This window comes from Filicampus tigris, chromosome 20 (assembly GCF_054856515.1).
Source record: "Filicampus tigris isolate MCC_2025a chromosome 20, RoL_Ftig_1.0, whole genome shotgun sequence".
NCBI classification, from domain to species: Eukaryota; Metazoa; Chordata; class Actinopteri; order Syngnathiformes; family Syngnathidae; genus Filicampus; species Filicampus tigris.
Window position 1 is genome coordinate 4145193 of NC_141236.1, and position 26707 is coordinate 4171899.

Sequence of the window (26707 nt, forward strand, 5' to 3'; positions counted from 1 at the left end):
TCGCCACATCATGCGCCTCGTTATACATTGAGTGACCTCATTATTTTTACGAGAAACAAGCCTTTCCCTGTATGACCCTCAGTCTTGATATGTAAGCCCCCCCCCGAATCCCATTAAAATGATGCTGTGCTTGAAGACCACTAAGAGACTGACAGCGCACCACTTGATTCACGGTTGTTAAAGCACCAACTGTTGTAGTGTACTGACTCTCAGCTGCTTGGAGTGATGTTGTTGGAGTTAATGTCATATTATGAGGTCTCTCTTTTGCCATCTGGGGAACACAGGTTTTGGAAGGTTTAAGATGCACCACTGCCTAGGCACATACAGTGTAGCACTCTTTGTAGCAGAGGAGTCAGGAGTAATGTAGGAACCTTGACCCTGACTAATGTCCCAAAACTGTGATTAATTGTCACCAAAATTTATGTAGATAACACTATTCATGCTCACTTCAACCTGTGAAAATATCAGAACGATCGCCCCAATATTTTCGATTTTATGGACAATAAGCTTTTTCACCCCAGAGAGGCACTCACTACAGGAGCTTATGTTACGTAAAGGGGAAATCAACTCAAACATTATTTTATCAAGAATATGTTCTATGCAAGCCCACCAGTTGAAACAAGGCGTTCAGATAAATATTGCCTTTGTGGAATACGAGTTAATCCACCCGTTTTTAGCCATCTCCGGGAGCATCCATTTTGTTACTTCTGTCGACTGAAAATGACATCACAGCTGCTCAGGGCTCAGGTAACGACCAATCACGGCTCGGCTTCAGAAACCAGGCCAGCTGTGATTTGTCGTTACCTGAGCAGTTGTGATGTCATTTTCAGTAGACAGAAGTGACAAAATATCCTTGAGAAAAATATGCTTGGGTTGACTTCCTCTTTAAAGACGCAAATGCTTCAATCGATGATGAAAATGAAAAATATTGGGGTGAACGTTGTGATACAAATGGGATAAGTTAATGTGGGCATAAGTAGAGATGTCCAAATACATTTTAGTGACGACTAATTGCAGTTTTGTGACATTAAGCGACATCAGACTTTTTATATGGTCATGTTGACATTTAATGATAATATTTATCTTATTACTTTCTGTCAAGAAGTTGACGTGTAGCTACCGTGCTGTACTGTACTATGCATTCTGCAAGTGTTAGCTATCTGCTCCATCTGTTAACATTTAAAATGCTACCTTGCTGCAGGCACCGAGATGCACAGAAATGTCACTGACAAGCCGGGGATCTTGCATATATTTCACTAAATTGTTCAGAACCACGTTTTCTACATATCATTTACTATATTAGACAGAAAAGTACGAAAAAAAAAGCAAGCATTTGCATTTTGGACATACACGGGCTAACCTCAGGCACATACAAAGAACTGCCACGGTGACGCTCGCAAATGTGACATCGTACCACGAATAAAAGTCAGCCGCTCAAAGGCTGCATGCTTAGGGTTTTGGTGACCACACACACGCACGCACGCGCATGTGTGCGCCTATGGGCCATTTGTTGTTTGAACAGCATGTACACATCAAATCCTACCTTCCTTCCTCCTAGCAGCCTCTCTGCAAGCATATATCACAGGGCTGACTGACAAAGCAGGGGGACGAGTTGCTCCCTCAGCTGTGGAGGTCCGGTCTGATGACTAATGTTTATGTGCCACCGGTGCCTTAATTTACACTCCGCCTTGGAGCATCTGTGCTGGGAAACTAAATGATGAATAGCACAAATATTTGGTGGAAAATCAAGTCGAGTATATCAAATAGGTCAAGTAGATAAATATTGTATTACCTGTATTAAGTGGAGACTTGCCATTTCCCAACTGTCGTTCTATGAGGGATTTACTTCCATTATTTTCTGTCATGTGAACACCTGATGCCTGTATGCGTTGCAAAAGATGCTTTTTAACCCTGCACAACAACACAATAAAATCTCCAACATCCCTATGGAAGAAATTTCACTTCTGGAGGATACCAACAGCACTTCATTATCACGTCAAAAATGACAGTAATTGGTTTCAAAAAGCTTATTATTTGCTTGTCATAATGTAATACTGTAATATTTATGCATTAAGGGTTAGATTCAGCAACAGGAGGATTTTCTTTCTGAAACATCATACTGTTGCTGTAAATTACGACACATTGGAAAATCCATATTGTGCAAGTTTTTTATAAGTCAAACTTAAAAATGAAAATATCTTAAAAGCCTGATGTGCTACAAAAAAGACATTTATTTAAATGAGAGTCAAAAATACATCTAAGGACACATAAAGCCATCTCTGATTACAATTTACTGTTAACCAGTGTAATTATTGCTTTCTATAGATTTTTTAGTTCTTATTCAGCATGTTTAGGTGTACAGTGGAAGCGATACAATCAAACCGCCCCAAACGTGGCAGATTTTGGATGTCTGTATTCGTGACATCAATCAAGACTTCAGCAAATCTAGTCAGTAAGCTTATCCAGCATCAAAGGATTATCTACTCAAACGCGTTTTGCTTTTCCTTTTGTTTTTTTGTGATGCCATCACAAGGAGGTGTTGAATGTGATGATAACCAAAGAATCAGAAATGGAACTTATTGTAACATTAAAGGGGCTGTCTGCACAGTGCATTACGGACGTCAACCGGCATCAAAGTTCAACTTTGTTGTTTTCATTGTAACTGCATGGTACATTGTTTTGGTTAATAAAGGGACCTCCTTGTCAACCCAAACATTTTTTTTCTTCAAGAAAAAACTTCCACTTAATGACGACATTGGAATAAAAGTATATTGAACAGAAATGTTGAACACAGGAGTAACACGGTCACATTGTTTTTGCTGGTGGCCAATGTTTATGCCTCTGTGTTTTTACTATGTAAGAGAAGGTGTTATCTATCTTTCCTATCGATGGTTAGTCCCAGTTTGATCTGTTTTGCTATTCCTAGACTTGAGCCAACTTGCCCCAGTGCCCCCTAGGGGCGTGATTTACATGCACAAATCGTGGCCATGGTCCTGCTCAGATCTGGTATGATGAATGCGCGTACGTGTGTGTGCATGCCAATGCGCCGTGTACTTGACCCTCTAGCTTAGTGTGCAAATAGTGTGGAGCCGTGTATGTTTTCTGCACAAATCCTTAGCACCAGTGTCTCTGCTGACATGCACGTCTAGCCTCTCTCTCAACTGTTGTCACGATATATCGCAATAGAAGGTTTAGAACATAAGACAAAGTCAAAACATATTTTATGTGATGATAAAGCAAAATAAAATTGATGCATCTGAGCCAGCTATTGCCTATCACCATCTTGCACAAAGGGACTGGCCAGAAAGACGGCTTAAGCTTTTTGGCATCGCATTAGCTTCAACTATTCAGAGTGATTTTTTTTTTTGTGTCAAATTTGGGAAAGAGCACAGTCAGCCAGGAGTATTGCTCTTCCTAGCAGAAGAATGATGTAATGATTTGCATACTACTTGGAAATGTTCCCACTGGTGCATGATGGAAGATGTCATGAGAAAGTTTCCAGGATCTCTTGCATGGAAGGCTCGTGGGACCCCCGACTGCTTAATGAGACCACATGTATGCCACGCTGGCTTTTATTGGTGAACATCTCTATTTGTTAATTCATTTGTTTGAATTAAATTGATTACCTCATTTCTTCAGGTATTCCCGCTTCCTCCCACATTGCAATAACATTCATGTTTGGTTCATTGAAGAATCTAAAATTGGGATCTGTCCACCTCCCACTTAATCTTCATTGCCAAACAATTGTCAGAATAAATTAACCACTGGTAATTTAATCGTTCCTTTTTCTTTTTTACCGTGCACATTCCCAAACAATGAAAATGCATTTTTACTTACATTTGCTGATTACTAACTTAGGATAAATAAATCTCCTGATTAATTTAGTTGAAAAATAAGTATGACACACTGATGGCAACTGACACCCCACCTTACATCGGCAAAATAACTTTGCACAGCGCAGTTGATGTATAGTGAAAGTAGCACAATTCCAGAAACTGAAAAGTCTAGTTTTTGCCGACATACAATAGAACCCAATTGCTATCAATCTCATTGAATCAGCATTCTTTTAATTTGCTACAAAACTCACCGTTCAAATCAGGAAAGACCAACTAATGAAAAGCAGACTGCGATGGTGCACTGGTGAATACACTCACAGTCAATTCAGTCTAATGACTAACAGGAATCGAGTTCAATTACCCAAATATTGCATTCCTTTCATCACTAATGGGAGTAAAAAATAAGCACATGCCCTCATTACACCTATCGAGTAATCTCTTTACATTACAACCTGACACAAACACCTATGCATCTTGTTGGTTCAGATATCCAGCCCTGAAATCAACCACTCATCATGGAGTGCTTCCTGTTCAGGGAACGAGGGATACATTGATCGTCATCTGCCGACATAAAAGTGTTTATTGAACACATCAACCCCACATTGTCACACACGTTGACAGAGAGGACTGACACACCAATGGAATTGAATCCGCCACATACCTTTTCCCAAGATTTACCTCGAGTCGGATTTGATGAAGTGTCCATAGGATGCTGTTACTCACTTTCCTTGAAGTTCCCAGACAAAAACAGGAAGCTGTGACTAGAATGTGCACTCGACAAGGTTCAAAAGACAGCGATTTTTGCATTCATGTCTCCTCTAGAAGCATGTTTATGTGCAATCCAGGTGCGTGGCTTCTTTTTCTCAGATGTGGGACTATTTTCTTGCGCAATCTTCCCTTAAAAATGAAGTAAACTCTAACATATTTTTTTAGAGAATATGTTCTATCCAAACATTGTTGAAACAAGGCCTTTTAATGAATATTGCCTTTGTGGAATAAGAGTTAATCCACCCGTTTTTAGCCATCGCTGAGGGCGGCCATTTTGTCACTTTTGTCGACTGAAAATGACATCACAACTGCCTAGGGCTCATGCTGACCTGTTTTCTGAAGCGGAGCCGTGATTGGTCTTTACCTGAGCCCTGAGCAGTTGCGATGTCATTTTCAGTCGAAAGAAGTGACAAAATGGCCGCCCCCTGCTATGACTAAAAAGGGGTGGATTTTGCTACTTAACTCATATTCCACAAACACAATATTAATCACAATGCCACATTAACTAGAGGGCCTGCTGGGAACATATTCTTGAAAACAATATGTTTGGGTTGATTTCCACTTTAAAAGTGAAATTGCTTCTCTGGCTTCACCACACATTACACAAACATGCACATTAGTTTAATTGAAGAGACTAAATTACCCATTAACATGAATCTGAGTGCGTATGCTTGTTTGTCTATATGCACCCTTTTAATTGGCAAACTAGTCCAGAGTGTACCCAGCCACTCGCCTTAAATCAGCTGGGACCTCAGCTCAACCTTGACCCGAATGAGGATAATATGTATCCTAAATGGATGGATGGAACAAGAGCTGATAGTCTAAATGACACTATGAAAGACAATTTTCAGTATCTCTCCAAGCATTTTTTCCCTTTTCCAGTGTGGTGTGAGAATTCATCAAGTGTGCTATGGGAAATATGTAATTTCACTCAATTGGTCTGGAAATGACTATTTATACACTTCTAATATGGGTATGTTTGCTCATCTATCTTTGCCGGCGACCTAAAGTGACAGGCGGAACCGCTTTTGCGCTAGATGGCAGAAGGTACAATTAACCTGTGGATCCACCTGTTGCTATTGATAAAACGGAATCATAGCTTTGAGTTCAACTCCCAGATTTCACACTGTCAGAAGATTTTGGAGTAAATTGAGACGAATTATTTCAGTTTATATCTACTTTTTGTGATTCATTTCCTATTAAACTTGTGTTATGAATTTGCATTAGAATAATCGTTACGGTTTACAGCCAAAACCGACAACCGACCAGTCCGGGAACATTTTTGACACACCCTGCACACAAGCAATGCAAACTGTACTTCCTATAAATTGAAGTTATTAGCGTGGCATCATATAAAACAACATGTTGGTGGTGTGCCCGCAAGCAAATATGTGACTTATGTTTTCATGTTACCCGTCCCCAGTGGAGCACTGACTTATAAGTGCTCTCAATAAAAGGGCTGATGTGAAGCCATTTTGGTAGCCGCGAGGCAAACACGGAAGGGGTAAATTCATATAACACAGAGATTAATTTGTCCCCCTGTTGGATGGAAATACAGACCTGTCTGAATGAGGCTTATACAGACTGGGCCGCAAATCATCAAATCCTCATTACAATTTAATTTCCATATTAGCTTTGCATAAAATATATTCGCTCTGAGAGTGCGGTCGGCTTTCAATTACCACCGCAAAGAACTGTTTAAAATGTTCTGACAGCTTGAAGCGGACAACCTGTGATGACAAGAGAGCCGCCATCAATTTTCAAATGCTATATTCCTTGGAAGTTGTGCGGTGCTTTGTGACAATGTGCAGCGCCCAGGCCTCACAAGTGAAAGACTGTTGTTCCTTCCTGTGGAGTGGGTACTTGAAAGCTGTCAGTCAAGCCTGCCTTGTGAGAACGCACATCACAGCCTCCTGTCACAAAACCTCTCACGCGCTTGGAGCTGTGACATTTTCTACAGCTATAATCATTCACAATGCGACGGGGAAATTACCATCTTTTCACGCCAGAGCAATCAGTTACTTCACCTGTGCTCACCAAAAGTGACAAAAAACAAAACACATTTTCGTGGCTCGAGAAAAACTGCAGAAAACCCGACGGTGACAGCATAAGACAACGGAGATGTCTGCAATAAAGTGTCTAATTCATTGCTAAAATTATAGCACTCACTTCTAAGTTGCATTATTGCGGTTATTATTGGGTTTAGTGGGTTTAGTTTTTGTCCTTCTAAGGGGCGTGGCCATTTTGACACTTGCTTAATGACCAATCATGGCTCAGCTTCGTTACCTGAGCCCCGAGCAACTGTGATGTCATTTTCAGCCGACAGAAAGTGACAAAATGGCCGCCTCCAGAGATGGACAAAAACGGGTGGATTTTACTACTTAACTGAGCCGTGATTGGTCGTTGTGAGCAGTTGTGATGTCATTTTCAGTCGACAGAAGACAAAATGGCCGCCCCCAGAGATGGCTAAAAACGAGTGGATTAACTCATATTCCACAAATGGCCTATTTATACTCACGGGGCTGCATAGAACATATTATTGTAAAGATTTTTTTCGGGTCGATTTCAATTTTTTTAAAGTTTGTTTTGCTGAATCCAGCATGCAGATGCACCCCTAGTCAGACTTAAACAATCATATTCCATTGTGATGGTCAGACCAAGCAAGTTATGAAGCTCCATGTTTGCAGCAATATAAGGCAACCTCCTACTGGTTTATTATAGTATAGAAGTGCATCATGGGGGATTGTGGGTGTAGGTGTCGAGATGGATCGCAATGAGAGTATGGAGGGACGGTGGGAGGAGGGATGTTTTCTGTCATTTCCTTTGTAATGTGACCACAGCCAGGAGACTGAGTGTAGGGCGAGGCGAGACCAGGCGAACGAACACTTGTAAAGTGAAAGTGGCACACTGCTGGGCCCCTGGGATGACCCTGTAAACACTGCTCACTCAGTGCTTTGATTACAGAGGCAGCCAGCTATACAGAGCGGGAGGAGAGAGGAAGGAGAAGGGTAAATGAAAACAAGCAAACATGGAAAGGGAAAGAGAGAGGAGGTCGGGGTCATAAGCGGGATAAATCATCGCCACAGACGGCAGATGAGAGAGTAAATGTGGTGAGAACATAAACATCGTGAGAGAATGAAAATGTGAACAGAAATCAAACTGCGATAAGTTACATTTTTTATTTTTGACAGATTTGGGGTCCCCCCCCCACACACACATTGAAAGTCCCTTACAGAAAATATCCAAGCTGTCAAGCGCCACACAGCAGTTCAGTGGAGGCATGGATTTGTCCTCTAGTCAATAGAGTGCCTCCACTTAAAAGGGTAAGTCAATGCAAACATTTTTTTTTCAAGAATATGTTCTATGCAAGCCCACTATTTGAAACACGGCCTTCTGATAAATATTGTGTTTGTGGAATATGTGTTAATCCACTCGTTTTTAGCCATCTCTGGGGGCGGTTATTTTGTCTTCTGTCGACTGAAAATGACATCACAACTGCTCACAACGACCAATCACGGCTCAGATTCAGAAAACTGGTCAGTCGCGATTGGTTGTTGTGAGCAGTTGTGATGTCATTTTCAGTCAACAGAAGACAAAATGGCCGCCCCCAGAGATGGCTAAAAATGAGTGCATTTTGCTGCTTATCTTATCTTAACTTAACTTAACTTCCACAAACACAAAATTAATTAGAATGCTGTGTTTTAACTAGTGGGCCTGCTGTGAACATATTCTTGAAAAAAACATGTTTGGGTTGACTTCCGCTTTAAGTGAATTTTCCAATTTGGCATTTCACTTTATCACTTTGTATTACTAACCTTTGAAACATGATTTATTTTTTCTTATGACAACTACTTATTTATGTATTTATTTAGTTATTTATTAATTCATCCATTCATTTATTGATTTACTTTTAAACAAATGAGTGCTTTTTTGGATTGGCTCAAATTAAAATTTTGCATTCTAGTGGCAGGACTTGGGCCAAAAATGATCTTTAAATTATGACATTTCACTTTTCACATTATGACATTTATCATCATACTATAGATTATTGTCATTCAAAAGGCAGTTTTAGGAGAACTTCAGGCGACAGTACACCTCATTGCATTATTATATGATAACTGTAAATACTTATCCATCCATCCATTAGTGCTGAACAATCACTTAAATTCATATTGATGTTCTATTGGTTTGTTAAACTTTGAAAGCAGGGTTATTTGTACTGTATTTACAATTGTAAAGTGTATTTCACAGGAGGGAACGCGTGGTAGCAAAACACTCAAATTGACCTTATTTCCACATTAAAAAGCTGCATCTGATAGCGTGCCAGGAACAGTTACATGCATTCTCTGTGCATTAACATACATTATTGTGATCATATCAACAATGGAATTGAAGTGAATCTCTGGAACAAGCGTCAGCGATTCGAAGGCCAAACACATTCACAGCTTGTCAGAATAAAAACAGACAGTGAGATGAATTAATGAGAATCATTTTTCTCCCCCTCTTTCTTTGCTCTCATGGGACTATCTTCCTGATAGCCACCTGTGATCACAAGTGCAAGCCAGATCACTTTAATATTGAATTACTTTTCAGAATGTCTCATGTCATTCCTCTGGAGTGGCATCTTGTGTGTTTCCTTTGCTAAAACATCCCCATATAAATAGGGAGCAGCTAAGATTTTTTTTAACATTCCGTACATATTTTTTCTTGTTGAGACAACAGAATTAATGATGAATTATTACTGCTTTTTTTTTTTTTTTTTAATTCACCAGAGCAACATGTACTGCATCTGATGTAAGGTTACAGTTAGGGTTATGCAGCAAATGCAAATGCAAAAGCAGCAGCTTCACTGGTTTAAATCACTGAGGACATTGTATGATTTCCTGATCTAAAAACAGCACCCAGTTATTGATAAACGGAAAGGTTCTACAGATTGTAAAAGTAGGATTTTTCATACGGTGTGACAATATACATTAGTGAGAAAGTGATAATTGGCAGTTGCATCAAGCTATGGTTAGCAGACACTCAGCAATCCTAATACTGTTTGTCACTTCCTGTTTGGATGTAGACAGCGGATATTTTAAATGCATCATAAGAAGTAAAAAAAAAATCATCATCGAGTTCAACACTCTGCAACCTCAACCCCACGCAGACACGCACACCTTTTCCCATTGCCTTCCTCGGCTCATACACCATGAGATGATTCTACTGGACTGACAGTGTGGATGATTGGTCCTGTCAGCTCGCCTTTAAGTGGGCACTGTCACGCTGTAGCTGCTGCTGCTGCTGCCGTCGTCCACTCTTCACTGCAGCACTCCTACTGTCAGCACCTGCCCACTTCTATGCACACTCTGGCTTTTTAAACTTTCCTCTCCTACTCCCTTGGATGTCTTCATTAGGCCATACTGCAGACTTTCTAATAGCACTGCAAGATTTTGGTTTTCAGATTGTTTTGATGTAGCCAAGAAAATACAAAAGACTAGATGCGCAGATACTAATCGTATCATGCAATAAGAGACAGTAATGGTCATATCTACACCAGGAAGGCAGAGAGACAGAGAATGGGACAAACTGGTTCAGCAGGAGACATGTCTGCAATTATAACAGGAAAGATAGATGCATGCAGGGGAAAAAAAAGCCCACAGTGAGCACTCTTACTGGAAATTTTTCTAAGTGATTGTGGTTGGCCTTGATCGTCATTGTAGACGAATAGTCACATGGCGACTCAATTTGGTCCATACAAAATATTCACATTATAACAAGAAAAATGGAGTCACGTCCGAAACATAGACCCCCCCCTCCCCAACAAACTGCTTAGCAACGGTGATGGCAGTTTGTCAAAGCACTCCTTAAAGCCTTGATAAGCACATTTTTAAAGTGGACAGAGGAGGGATCCATGGCTACTCATCCTTATCATGGCCAGTTTTGTCAATTTGTCAGTTTATTGATTGGACAGGGCAGGAGAAGCTCTAGGAGAATAGAGATCAAACTGTCACATCGCATAACGGGCGTATGAGTGTGGATGAGCACTTTGTTCGTTAACCCTCTCATTCATCCATATGGAACTGAATATTAATTAAAAACAGAAGCTACCTTCCACAGTAGCAATAATTTTACATTCAAGCTTCACTATTATAATGTGTTGTTGTGCTTGTACCAACTTTACTGCACAGACTCGACAATGTTTAACACAATGGGTATTTTTGTATAGGCGCATGTTCACTCGGCGTAGAAAAAACAGCATATCTTCATTTTCCTGCTGGGGAAAGTGTCGTTTACCATGTTTGGGAGACCACGCTTGCACATCACTGGGCATTACACACCAACAGCGCACCTGACAATTTGGTGACAGAAAGACTTTAGACCAGGTGAAACCAGGTCTAGGTTGTAGCTAAGGTGGCGCATGATCAGGGGTGGAAGGTAGTCTCCAAGAGGCCACGTTACAGCGGCAACTTTACATCATCCGCAAGTGGAGATCTTGCAGTTCCTTTTAAGCACACTTTGCGCGTGCCGATGTCTGCCATGTAGATCGCACACCTCCCCTATGCTGAATATAAAGGGAATCAGCCTCGATTGTCAGGAAATCAAGTCGTCTGTGTTCACTCCCACAATGGCGCAAATGGCCATTTCTACCTGCGGCCATTTACGAAAATACCAAAATAAGACTCCACCTATGCGTACGGTTACACTGTACTTTGTGCTGGACAAGCTGGTACAAGTGGCTTGAAGGCAAATTCCACCTACAGACTCTGAGCAAAATCAATGAGTAAAAAAATATAACATATTCTCACATTCACCTTTAGAACATGTTTACAGTATTTAACATATGTACATTATACACAGTCGTTGGGAATGTCCCACTGATCTCCAAATTAGGGGCAAAACAAAAAGCTGTTTTTCATGAATAAATAAATAAATAAATAAATAAACAAATAAAGTCATTCCTAATGCTTCTTTCACAGAAAAAGATATTTGTCTTTCATGCATACAGCATTATTTACTTGGCCTAGTCAGTGTTGTAAACTAACAATGCATAATTAAACTATAAATCTATATTAAATCACAGTGGCTTAACATTTCTTATGTAGTACAATTAATGAATACATTTTCACTGCTTTACAGTGGTTCATATAGTGAATTCCACCAAAACACTGTACGGGGAGACCTGCAGCAAAAAACAAAACAGGACAATAAACAAATCTTTTCCCCCATTTTCCTCCGTATTAATCATATATACTAGTGTATGTGTTTGCGGTGGAAAGGTCTTAGTGTGTGTATTTGTATTGCTGATTGAAACGGTCATGCACGGCACCTTCGAACCCGTTACACACAACAGTTGTTGACTGCATGTATTGCATAATTGTGTGTGTGTGTGTGTGTGTGTATTTACAGGCACTTGAAGCAGAGATGCTTTCCATTATTAATTATTTAAAATGGGATTGTTTGCGCTGCGTGATAGACCACCTATTGCCATCATGTCTGAAGCTGCTTCTTCGATTGTTGATGGGGAGAAACCACTGTACTCTCAGCATTTCAGTCATGTTGGCTTCTCTTGGAATTATCTTGTTTGGTTTGTCGAATGTCTCAGCTCCTCCGCCAGCTGTCTCCTTGTGTAGCTTCCACCCCCCCACACACACACACATTTTTCACTGCTTGCACTGAAGCATCACTTGTAATGTGTACTGAATAATTCCCTGAGGTTTGGCGAGGTATGACTGAATATGAAATCCGGGGTTGTACAAAGGTATCCATATGCCCGACGGCTGCTGAAAAGTCAACTGTGATATCAAGTTTGGTTACAGTATGTAGATGTTGGAATCTTCTGGAACATCGCACTGGATGCCCCAATACTGTACAGTGGAAACCCTGGGGTCGAATAGAATTTTGTTCAAATTTCAAAACTATTTTTCAAATGGGAAACAAACTGCCACCTTAAAGCTTTTACTGTACAAGCCATGATTTAAATGACCCTTTATCTTCAGTATTTAGTATTACAAATGTTAAGATTCTCAAAATATCTGAAATAACAAAGATCCAAAATAATGTTCAAGAAAAACTTTGATTGACTTGACTAGTCAACAAACAAACAGCAGCTGGGTATGACAGGGACAAAAGGACAATAAAAGAAAGCAGGGAACTAAATGCAGACAAATTGATGAGACAACGAGGAGCACCTGGACAAGACGCAAAGGGTTGGAGGGAGCTGATTGGTTAACACCACGGCTGGACAAACACAGGTGGACCCAATAACCTAATGAGACAGACAATAGACAAAGGAACACAAGGAAAAATGAAACAAAATTCTGTACCGAAACCAAAATGAGAACAATATAAGTCCTCATACTAACTTGAACGATGCAGTGGTAACTCAAGCAAGTTGGCTTTTGGGATTTCCTGAAAAATTGTGATTATCTGCCTTACAACAATTATATTAACAATCATTCACATTCACGCCTTTGTGAAATGTTAGAGGCTTCAATTAACCTAACAGGCATAATTTTGGAATGTATAAGGAGGAAGCTGGTGTACCTGGAGAAACTCATATAAGCACGGGGCGATCCGAACCAGAACCTCTACTCTGGTAAGCAGATGGGTAAATCGCTGTTTCACCGTGCTGCCCAAAACATCCATCCATCGCCACAAGGGTCGTGGCCGTGCTGGAGTCTATCCCAGTACACCCTGAACTGGTTACTGGCCAATCGCAGGGCAAACAGAAACAAACAAACATTCACACTCACAATCACACCTAAGGGCAATTTAGAGTATCCAACCAACCTACCATGCATGTTTTTGGAATGTGGGAGGAAACCGGAGTACCCGGAGAAAACCCACACAGACACGGGGACAACATGCAAACTCCACACAGGATTCGAACCCACGACCTCAGCCCTGTAAGGCGGACATGCTAACCAATTGACTGCCCAAAACAATAAAAGTTAATAAAACTTATTTTTAAAAAAAACTCACTAGATTCAGCATTGTATTCTGGTTTCTAGGGATTTTTGGAAAGAAGAAATATTTTGTACTTGTCATCAAGCAGTTTTCTGAAGTACGACTTCCACAAAATTTCTCCTACCACTTTGTGGCCATAAAACGATTTTAGAGCCTATTGATGTGCCTTTGGTCCATTTTCAGATTTCATTTTCAATCATCGTCCCACTCCTTTTGTATCCACAAGTGCCTTTCACTCTTTAACCTTGGCTAAGTCATTATGGATTTAAATATGAACTACTGCCCACCTACAGTATGGGAGAGATATGGCTGCTTAACGTGTGGCTCTAATAACAATAACTACAAATGTCAATCCCATCAGAATTGTGTAAAACGTGTATGAATCATGAGGCTGTCACTGCAAGCTTATATGAATTAAAGTGTCAAGTTGGATAACACATCACAAAATATCTTGGCAAGCCCCATATACCCTGTCAATATCCCACCCTAGATGCTTTGAGTAACATAGCAAGGCTATTTAAAGCAGACTCAAGACTTGTCACCTTAATCAAGCTAAGAAGACGAATGTGAAAACTGTGAAGGGATGTGACGCTTCAAGTTTCCAAGTTGCAGCCACAAACTTGAAGAATTTAGAGCATTTCTGTAAATAGGAGTAGGTCTCAATCTTACTGAGCTGTGTGCGAACCTAGTGACCAACTACAAAAAAAAAAATCATATTGCTATTGTATTGTACATTATTTGCACAATACCTTGATGATTTGTCTTGAGTTGCATGGGCTAATAAAACTAGCATCATGTTTACAGTAGTTATTACCCTTCAAGCATTAGTTATTTCAACACAAAAATTGGAGCAACACATGATACACAATGTAACATTATTCACAGGCATGTATGTATTACATCTGTGTTACAGATATTTATAATAACACTGTATCCATAACATTGGGATACATCCAATATATTTAAGGTCTTCTCATCAGATCCCGCTATACACTGATGCCATGATGTAAACCATCATATTGTCATCTGCAGTGCCGTGTTGTCTGAACTCAGCACGTGGAGTGAGACGATCAGTGCTAAACAAAGAAACGCAAGCGGCGACAATCCAGTGCTGACATTTTAGCTGTGGAGTGGTGCCCTTTAAAGAAAGTCAATTTAACATGAAGACACACAGGTCAGTGTGTTTAGGAGAGCTTTCATCACCACTCGTTTGCTTTCACATATATCACATCACTGGCTCATCATATCCTGAGAGGGAAATTCACCAGCAGAAAATGTCAGAATGCCTACAACAGGCAACCCTATAAAGCAAACCTGTCCGACAATTATCTGGTCATAGGTATAGTTAGGTTACTAGGAAAAAGAACCTCCTTAAATTGCTGTCCATCTCAGACGTCAACCACCCACTAAATGACACAGTAATTAGCAAACAGTGGCAGGCTGCTGACTCTAATTTTGCTCTAATGACTGTGCTTACTATCTGGTTGCTTTCTGTGAACTATCACCAAGTAAAGTACTAACCTATCTAGGAGTAAATAAGTACACAATACCAACTCCTGGTGATCTTTCATGTGCCGCAACGCAGTGGCTGGGACTCAGTGGTCTAGTGTAGTGGTTCTCAAAATATTTACACCAAGTACCCCCCCCCCCAAAACAACAAAACTAGGTTTGAGGTTGCCACGCATAAAATGTTCATAACATATTCTGAGTTGCACACAGCATTCACCCCAGCATTGCTGACATTGTTTGCTCTTTGATGAGAAATGTTGAAGCCAGGCTGGCTTTTGTGATGCACCGCACAGAATCACTATAGAGTTTTGTATTTGCCTGCAAAATGCTTTTTGATCTGTTTCTTTACTTTTTGGTTTCGCAGACGTCAGAGTTGTCTATAAATGTACAAATAGTGGTGAGCAGTATTTAATTTTAGCTACTCTTGTTCTTAGCATCACCTAAATAGGCTACTGTACAGTGCTGTATTTGTAAAAGACAAATAATACTGTATCAGTCTCAAACGCATTGTTTTTTCTATAAGAAAAGTATAAACTTATCACACTCGATTGGCCAAAAGTTGTTCTTACGAAAAGCACATTTAAATTAAGACAAAGGTTGTTTTGCATAATGAAATTAATCCAACGCCCCAGAGAATGGTAGCCTTAGCTAGTGAATGGATTCCATGTCTACAATAGCATCATAACGGGCAAAACACTCCAGCCTCGGGTTTGTATACTATACATGGAAATAAATAGTGCCCAATGGAATTCCAAGCCACACACACACACCCTTGTGCTCTGCTCAGTTCTGTCAAAGTGATCAGTCCCTTTTGGATACCTCAAAGGGCTTTTACACTGACTCACTTTATCACCTGTCTTTGCATCTCTTCCCCCGTTTTTGGGCTCCCCTTCTATTTCTGCTTTTCCACCCCCCGGAGATAGCAGCTTGGCTTTTGACAGTCATTGATAGTGCTTTCAATGCTCCGACAAGCCATAATGTTAATTTAGGAGTAAGGAGATGGATGGCATCTTCTGGTAAATGCCCTTATTTCCCCAACCACTGTTCTGTCGATGAATCATTTTTAACTTTTTCAATTTCAAACAATATAATCCAACAAAATTGAGTGATTTTTTTCGAGAGGCCCCAACGAAGATCAACAAAACAATGACACAATGAAACTACCCTTGAATGGAAAAAAAAAGGAAAAACCATTGTTGAAAATTCATTGTTTACATTTTAAATTAGTAATAAAAAAAACACCATTTGTCAATTAAAAAAAAAATATCTGAGCCCAAAAAGGAAATGTGGAAAATGATTTCTTTGTGTTTTTTTTTTTTTTTCTGAACTCATTGCAATCTAGAAAAGGGGTCCATACGTCTTTGGCATGGCTGCTCAGTACAATGTGGCTAAGTGGAGAATCATAAGAATAATATAATAAATAGAGTGAAGTAAAATTATTATTAATTTTTGGTTCCCACGATACATTGATGGACATTAAAGGGTGCATTTCCATCCTGTCGAGCGTCAAATTACTGACAATAATTGTGGTGATGGTGGCAAAAGGCAAGCTCAAATGCCAGAAAGCGGTTGAAGTGAAGCAGGGGAGCAGGCGTAACCTTAAAAAATATATATTAATGAAAAAAGGCAAACAATGTTCATGGAAAATATCAAAATCCCACCTAATACTTTTTTGTACCACCACAAACACAATAATTTCAAAAATCTAAAGTCAAAGTAACAAAAAAATGGGAAAAACACGTGCACACGCTCATCATTACAGAAAACATGACATGTCAAAAGCTATATAACATAAAATAGCAACAAAGTGACACACTGAAAGAAACCCAGGAACTAAATACTAACAAACTGAGGAGACAACGAGACACAGCTGGACAAGACGTGAGTGGCTGAAGGGAGCTGATTGGTTGACACAAGGAACAGGTGCAGATGAGAATCATATGAGCAGACAAGACATGGACATGGGACACATGAAAACAAGACATAACATGAAACAAAGTGAAACACACAGGCCACAACGAGTCAATAAATGGCAATGTTACCATAGGCTTGTACAACATCGACAGCCTTTGAAAAAAACTAGCATGGATGCTTCTATAGCATCAGAACAGTCCGACCTTTCTTCAAAAATAATGACCAATAAAAATGGCTTTGCTTTTCTTGACTGATAGGACGCTTTTACCCTTCCGCTGCCTGTTCCCCCAAATCTGTAAAAATATCTCCGATGTGGATTTGTAAACAGATATTTTTTTTATAAAAAAAAAAAAAAAAAACTGTTGTGTGGGAATCATCTTAAATACCGATAACAGCTCCATGTTCCAAGTCCAGTTCATCTTCCTTCAGTGAGAGAGAAAAAAAAAAAAAATGCTGAACGTACACACTGTAAAGTCTTCTGGATGCTTTATTGGTTAAGGTCATTTTAATGCCACTTTCCACTAAGTTGCACCATATCTCTCCACATACTCTGCTTGTGCCTTCATGCAGGATGACAATCTGTCTGAGTAAATGAAAGAAATGCTTGCACATAATGAGGATTTCCGTGCACGTAAATGAGACACGGATATGAGTGATGGAGCGTTACAATGATAGTCTCTGTCGTTCTTGGACGTGCTACAACGTCATATCAATGTGGTGCTGAATGGTACATTACTCATCCTTGGGGACCAGTCCCATTTGTGTATGCAAGTCCAGTATGAATGTATGCGCAGACAGAGATAAAAAAAATGATTGTCTTTTGTGGCTCAGAGCTTTTTACTGAGTCAGGTTATACCTCAAAGGATCTCATCACACCCACCACTTTGGTGATTGATATTCTCATTATTTCTTTTACCTGTTAAAGTGTGTATTCTTAGATGGGGGGGGGGGGTAAAAAAGAATAAAAGTGTGATGGCAGACACTCATTTTTTTAGGGATTAAAATTGTAATAGCAGTGATGACTTGATTAAAAAAACTTTCGTTGGTTTTGGAAAGTACAGTTTGCTTTTGTCCTCCCCATTTGTAGAACCCCTACTGAAGTTATTACAGGTAATTCAGTCACAGTTACTGAACAATATGACTGAGATGTGCTTGAAAATGGCAATTAACCCCGAACTGCTTCAGTAAAGCCACTCAGTGGTCACAGTGGGTTCAAACTGCTACTGTATTCTCCTGCGTTGAACCCATGCTGTGAGTGGGAATTGTTGAGATTTTTGTAGTTGCTGTTGGATCTCGCTGTTAGAGAATTGGCCTTTGATTAAATGGTTTCCAGTTGTGAAATAAGTGGCGAGGACCAACCGTTCCCTCAACAACTGCTCTTGAGTTGTCCTTCCCAGCTTGTAAACAGTGTTTGTTCTATCAAGCATTGCAAGAAGACCATGGCAATTTTGAAATACATCATACTTGAGAAGTTCTTTTATATCATAATAATGCTCGAAATTTCCCCCCAAAATTGCTAATGGTTTCAACATGATTGTGATTTGCTGTTGACTTGTAATCCTTCTCTCCAGCTCACAATCCACTTTTCGGCATCCTTCCATTGTGGGACCAACTGCAGTGGAACGTGACACAAACATGCATATAACACACTGCCGTCCCTTAATGGGTCGTGATGGGTTGACAAAGAATTGTGAATTCCATGTGACTATGGCAATGAAATTTGAATCATTAAAGAAAAAGTCAACCCAAACATATGTTTTCAAGAATATGTTCCATGCAAGCCCACTAGTTGAGGCATTCTGATAAATATTGCGTTTGTGGAATAAGAGTTAATCCACTCGTTTTTAGCCATCTCTGGGGGTGGCCATTTTGTCACTTATGTCAACTGAAAATGACATCACAACTGCTCACAGCTCAGGTAACGACCAATCACAGCGGACCTGTTTTCTGAAGCCGAGTTGTGATTGGTGGTTACCTGAGCCATGAGTAGTTGTGATGTCATTTTCAGTCGACAGAAATGACAAAATGGCCACCTTCTGAGATGGCTAAAAGCGGGTGGATTTTGCTGCTTAACTCATATTCCAGAAACGCAATCAGAATCCTTAATCAGAATGCCATGTATCAACTAGTGGGCCTGCTGGGAACATATTCTTGAAAAAAATATGTTTCGGGTTAATAAGGGAAGTGTTTAGCTTGGAGGATATGAAGCTCGAAGCTCTCATATCTCTCTTGAGATTCGCAATCCTTAAAAAATATCATGTGTACTGTCAGTCAATAAACTATACATTGATTAAAACACTGCAATGTAAATATAAAAAACAAACAAACACAAGTTGACATAAACAATAAGCTAGCATCCACATGATGGCGTCAAGCATCTGAGTTCCAGTGGACAAAAAATACAAAGCCAACAGGAAGTGGACAGAGAAAGGAAACATATTGGTTCAGTCAACCAGATCAACTGTTTTACATTTAGAGAGAACCCCATGAAAGTCCCATTTCACATTCATGGAGGTGGATCCTTTTGCAGGGAGTGGAAATTGTCCCAAAAAAACCCAGCGCATTTAGCATACTGATATAGTCCGTGTTACGGATTTGCAAGCATACCGTGCAGATTGCATATTGGAATGCCAATTGAATGGTTTATTAAAAAAAAAAAAAGAAGTATTCACCAAGGTAGCAAGTGAGGATTTTATTTCAATTAAAATTTACATTTGTTTTCGTGTCAAAATGTGCATTTTTTTGGGCGGGAGAAACATTGCAAAATTCACATTTATTTGGATCATTTGTTTTACTGCAGAACACTACCACTGACGACATGCCCATCTGGCAATAGGAAAAATGATTATTTTCAGTCATACAAATTTAGCAAGAAATACAATTATCAGACTAATGGCACAGATGTTGCAAGGAATAATTCAACCGAAGGGAATGACGTCAAGCCTCTTACTGAAATAAAAGCGAGGGTCTGGCTATCTTCTGATCACTTCCCCCCTCTTATAACTGGCACATTTGTTCCCTTTAACACCGAGGTGGCAAACATCTGCTTGAAAGCTAAATTGTCACGATGAGCAATAAGAGGGGCCTGACACTCTTTTTTTTCCAGTTTCATTTGGTGACATCTGTGCCTTTGCTGTGCCTCTTAATGGGCTCCATTTGTGCATTTCCAGGTGAACACGATGAGAGTGTGTGATTGCACAAAAATGAGCCAGAAGAGAAAACTCCGGTGAGTGTTAGAACAAGGGAAGGAGATGAAGAGGAGAAATCAGAGGGGTGCGACATCTTATTTAAGCTGTAGTAAAATCTTTCAGCCTCACTAGTTGGTGGTGATAGGCGGGCTCCCCCACAGAGAAGGGAAGCAGCGCAGCGAGATCAAATGGCTCTTTCCTAACCTCCTGATCACATTACTGCTAATTACTTCCCATCATGTACAATAAAATAAAGAAATAAATAAAAGAAATCAGCGTGTATTTCCACTCAACCGTGATACTGCAGAGTGCAGTGTGGATGCCGGCATTAGCCAATCTGTACCATACAAATGAGATCCTGCAAATTATGCTGGAAAAAGAAATATGTATACGCTACTTGCAGAATGGGCTTGAGACGCCATTCAACTATGCTTTTTACATTTTTGAAATCCACTTGATGTATTTATTAGGCCTGATCCATACTGCTAATTAAACCCCCCCGTGTGCGGCTGAGTATTAAATTGCCCAGATGTTCGCGACATGTTTTCCGAAACAAGTCGTAAGCAAGTCTCTTTTAAAACGTCCCTGCCTCTGGGAGCCCTTTCACTATCATGTGATGACTTACGCAAATGGATCAAAGCAATCATGAGCTCTAGTTTTGAGTGGAATTTATGCATATGTTGGTGCAGACGTAAGTGGAAATTAAGGAGGCCCAAATTGGAGTATGCATGTCCTTATTACGCTTCTCAGAAAACTCGCTCTTATTTTGCCATTTGCAGCTGCAGCAAAGGTTTTATGCTATACAGGAGAGAGAAAATGCAAAGTTGAGTACTTTTTGAAAGCATCTTCATCAAAAAAAAAAAAAAAAAAAAAAAACACGCAAAAAAGTCAAGCTAATGAGCACATGCGGGCTCCTGCCTGTTTCAAGGAATTAAAATGATTAAAGGAAAAAACACAGCTGTATATGTAACCAAAATTGTCTGTTTGGCATTTTTGTTTCTTTTTTTTTTCCAATTTGACATTCATGGTTACCCATTACCACTACAGATCTCAAAGAGCCTAAAAACAGCCCACAAAGAGCCACACAACAAATAATCACAGTATAATCGATCCACCCATCCATTTTCTGAACCACTTATTGCGGGCATGCTGGAGCCTATCCTAGCGGGTGGTAGGCGGTGCACACCCCGAACTCACCGGCAAATCACAACACACTACCATAGCAACGGTAATTTACACTGCCATGCCAAAATTGTGGGTTCCATCTGTACAATCTACCCATTTCTAATGCATACTCTAATGTATATATTATATATATATATATTATATATATATATATTATATATATATATTATATATATATATATATTATATATATATATATATATATATATATATATATATATATATATATATATATACAGTATATATTTATATATATACTCCTGGGATTGAATGGCTGGGCTGTGAAAAGACAAGTAAATATGTCAATGGCAGTGAATGAGTTAAATACCACTGCAAAATATTCATCCATCCATTTATTTTTGCTTACAATAGAATAACAGAAACTATAACACTATAACATAGACAGATTTTGGTTATTTTAATTGTTGCTCACCTCCTGGGCTAATGTAAAGGTGGTGGCTTGACTATCCCCTTTAAAATGATCACATATGGAGAAGAACAAAAGTACCATCATAAAGGTAATGTTTTAAACATTTCTTTTCTTCAATAGGCAAAATAGCTTATGTGTGAAATCTGCTGCGTAAGAGTGAAATGAAGCCAAGTAATGGGCAACACAGCCAAAAACATCATTCATTCAGATTCATACAAACCTATGAATGAAATAGCAGAAATGAGTATTTATTTATTAACCGAATCTAAATTATGAAATGTCCTCCAGCTATTATTAATTTAATGTTTTTCCCCTCTGATTTTCATGCACCTTTTATGTCTCCAAAATAATGGACTGTATGTACACTCACGCAGTTTGGGAATAAGATAGGAACGTTGCGACCATTCCGACCACTGACTTGTGCATAATGGGAGCTGGGACATGCCCCGGTCCTGCAAGGAATCCATCTCGAAATAAAGCTCATGGATAGATGGAGCCAGATTGTTATGGTCCCGTTGGCATAGATGGAAATGCATTCTGGCAAATCCAATATGTATTGCACAAAAGCAATGGGCTAGCGTTCACACAGCAATGGGATTAAAAGATGGATGGCCTGTCACTGGAAACAAAATAATGCACGCTAAGAATTATTCCTCGCTGATTAAGTGTTTATGGTATTTCTATTCTACAGTTTTCAAGTTAGAAAACAGCAAGCATATATACAGTATATCACATTATACATATTTGTAATACTGTAGTGCTAAACTGGTTAGCTGCACTAAATTGGGATTAGGTAATTGTGATAACAAACACAAATAGTATATCGTCGGTGTCCTGTGAAAAACACTTGTGTCCAAATTTGGAATCGTTTTAAATGTTCACGTTAATGCGATGTCTGTAACGCGGAAACGCCATTCACGTAAAAATAAGAAAACTGAAAAAAAAAAATGGACATGCGGGTTTTTCACAGGACAGCGACGATATGTTTAGGTGTATACACACTTCAGTTATATGTTTGTATAATAAAATGGTCTCCATTGGTTTAATTGTCACACTGGTTGACTTCCAAGTTGTTCCAATCAGAAATGTAATGTGAATCTGTTTGTTCCAAAGTCATACTTGTTGCCATCATAAAACCTGGAACTCTACAGGTAGTGTTTTGAGAAACCGTTCTAACTATACTGATTATATTCTTTGGTAAAACTGATAATATCATGACATCTTACAAAGCTTGCACACTGAAAAATAAATAAATAAAATAAACCAATCAACCAATCGGCCTCCTTTGAGGTGAGAACTGTGACAGAGAACTAGATCTGTATGGTTTATCTAAGAGGTCAGTGCCATATTGTTGATCTGATTTTCCACTAATGGGTGTGACAATCAGAGCATCTTCCCATCACCTTCCATGTTATGTGCTGTCTGACCTTTTCTCAAGCAATTTCCGTCAGCTCGATATGTGAAACAATCCGCACGTAAAAATGACCCTTTTGCCAATTAGATTACTTTTGGTGCTTTTCCACTTGTGATGCAGTCCAATACCGCTACACTACAGATAGCACCATTGATTTGTATACCCCTTATCCTGTTTGCGGTCACAGGTGAGCCGAATTTGGGACCCTGGACTGCTCGCCGCTCATACAATCTTAACAACACCTTAAATCACAAATAAAATAAACTAATAATAAATAATAAAATAAAAAAGAATAATACAATGGGAGATTACAGTCCAGAGGTCAACGCAATAATTGATCGGATGCTTACATTATTCTTGAGAAGTGCACTGAAGACAGCTACTGCATTCTGATCTTCTTTTAGTTTCATCTCCTCCACATGTACCACCTTTCAAAAGGTTGTGCTATGCCTTGTAATTATATGGTCTGCAAGCCAATTTTTCACTTGTACATATTTAAAAATTCAGTTCCCTTCATTTCACATTTTACTTTGACTGAATATTTGATGACATTTTTCAAATTCAATCTAATTGAACATATATATATATGTATATATATATGAATTATTTTATCTTCTCCTCAATGACCTAAGAAGTTCCTCTTACATAATATTTTACATAAGCTCGGCTGAAAAATGACATTGTCCTTACTTTCTGTCCCTCTTTGTCTACTATGGATCTTATTCGAACCTGCACGGGAAAAGAAACAATTGCATGTACAACACAGTGCACTGTGTTTTCAATACTTGACAAGCAATAGCTGCCAAGCCAAGGTTGTACGTGAATGGATCATGATAGCTCGAGGAAAGGAAGCAAAGGAAAGGCAGGTGAAGCGTCCCTAGTGATTGATCTGCTGATGTTTGCCTAGCATGGCTGCTGCGGGGACATGAAGACCGTGAAGGAGTACAGAAACAGACAACAGTACCTATAACAGTTGACGCTCCCTCAGATCTGCTGCTTCAGAGCCCGTCACCATGACCTGATGGTATCGCAGGCCCGGCTCTCTTCTCCCTTCCTCGCAATGATCCATCACGAGAACATCCAGCCTGTGGCTCCAAACTGGCTCTATTATTATTGGGTTTGTGACCTCATTCAGACAGCAAGGGTGAAGGCATTTCTAAACTTCATTTGTTCCAAAGATTTATTTTCAACTGGATACACTTTCAAGTTAGCCTAAAGGAGGCTGCCATTTTTTTTTAATGGCTTTGACTTCTTGACATGGAGATTTATGAGAAAGCTCTTGACTCTTGAACTAGTTTACACATACGTTCCAACACATTCAAAAGTTGATGGCCATTGCATCATTTAATATGGTAGTACATATGTGTACTGTATATGTCTCTTTTTTTTATTTTTATTTTTTTAATTGAACCGATGTAAAGAAGAGCATCTTAATAGATTTGAATGCTTAAACCCATATATAAACAATCCACTTCTCAACTGCAAAGGCTTTGAAGCAAACACAATATAATCATATACTGATATTCTTCCCTGTGCAAAGGGCTCTCTTTGGCACAAAACTATTGAACAGCAAACGTCAAGTGCAAGAACTTATTTTGTGTACGTTTTCGCAAATATCAACTCACTCAAAGACTTTAATATCATGCTGCTGTATGTTTGTCCAGCATGTCATTCAAAATGCCCAACTTAGTCGGCTGATTCATCAGCTGTGTGAACAAAGTGACTTGCATCATAGCTGATGCGGCACCTGTCACAACAGCTGCTTGTCCAATTGAGCCACCAATACAAATTTGCAATACTATTAAGTGTTGAGTATACACGTTTTTGGAGGACACATATTTAGTACCTCCTACTGCACTTCAAATGAACTGTCAACGGTTCTTCTGTAAAAACAAACAAACACTGTTTACTTTTGAGGTTGATGTTGGTTGAAATCTTTCCTGGCTGATAGAGCAAAATAGGCAGCTAGGTTTGTGTTTAAATTTGGTAACGTATCTTCTTCCTATTTTGAGTGGAAGACATCATTTTCTTGACCTTTGTCACTAGTTCGTTTGCGAAACGTTAACGAAAATGATGGCACAGTCGAAAAAAATGAAGTTGAGTGTTTTTAATTACCCCCAAATTGCCCCAACACGTAAAAAAAGATATTTACAGTGATAACCCAAGTGACAAAATAACAAAAATAAAGCAAACCAAAACAAAGTAAAATATTTACAATTGAATTCCAATGAAAACAATTTCAAAAGTGTGACAAGTTCAATTTTAACTTTGCTTAGCTCACGCTCTGCACGCTCACCCCCAATGTCACTTGGCTCAGCCGCCCAACAAATGGATTTGAAACACCTTAAATATGCTTAGCCCCTCCCTCCGAGCAAACCATTTGGGTGTGGCTTCTGGCCACATTCTCTAGTGATAGTTACTTCTGTATGTTACCAACAATATTTATTGAGACTATTTCAAGCACCGTGATACCGAATCATCTTCACATCAGGCGAGAGACCTATTGTGCTACTTAAGAGTCCATTTTACCTAAGCCGAGACAATGATCCCATCTTACAAGGCGTTACTGGCTGCACGTTTGGACTCGCGTGAATGCCAACATTTCCGCAGAAAAAGTCGGAACAACCTGTTACAGGTGTTCTCATCCGATTAAGATGAATTGGGAACAAGTGCGCAAGGAGCCGACATGGAGGGTAATAATTGGGAATATATTTTCCCTGAATTTATTGGTGGAAATTCGCGACAGTTTCTTCTTGGTGAGTTTTGACAGAAATATCAAGTTGTGATTGAGTGGCAATCAATGATTTAAAAAAAATTAAATATCTCCCTCTACCTTAAATCTCTTAAACATTCTCCCTTCAAAACCCTTCCAATTTAAATGTCGAATAATTGGGTGCACTTTGTGGCTACGCGACTAAATTTGCTGCATTGAGTTCCACAGGAGTTCAAGAACTCAATGTTCTACTTGACTGAGGACAATCACACACTAAATCCAGCGCCATGCAAATAAGTCCAAATAGCTGCAGTAACTCCGTGAAGGGTCTGCCTCTCAAGCAATCAAGTAAGCAGAGTGTTTAATGGATTTTGCGGAAAATGAAATGTGCTCGTGTGAATGTGGACGTCCAGGGACAGCAGTTTGGAAATACTTGAGCTATATACATTCTTCTTGAAAGCTACAATACCATCTATTTCTGCCATATACTTCATATTTAGAGTAATTGATGAAAAGGTGAATATTATTATTTTTTCATGTTCACAAATGCGCTTCGGCTTTGATTTGAATACTTGTGCAAACTTGTGCTTTGTAGGCTGACATTTGCACATACTTTCATCACAGCGTTGTCTTAAAACTGAAGACACGTCCTAATATTTGTGGCGGATGGATGAACATGAATATCCCTGGCGGGTTAATATTACTTGGATATGTCAGCACTATATTTTTTATTTATATTAAAATGAGCAATAACACTGATAAATTGTTCGACAATTGCATAGTACTTGAACTAAATTG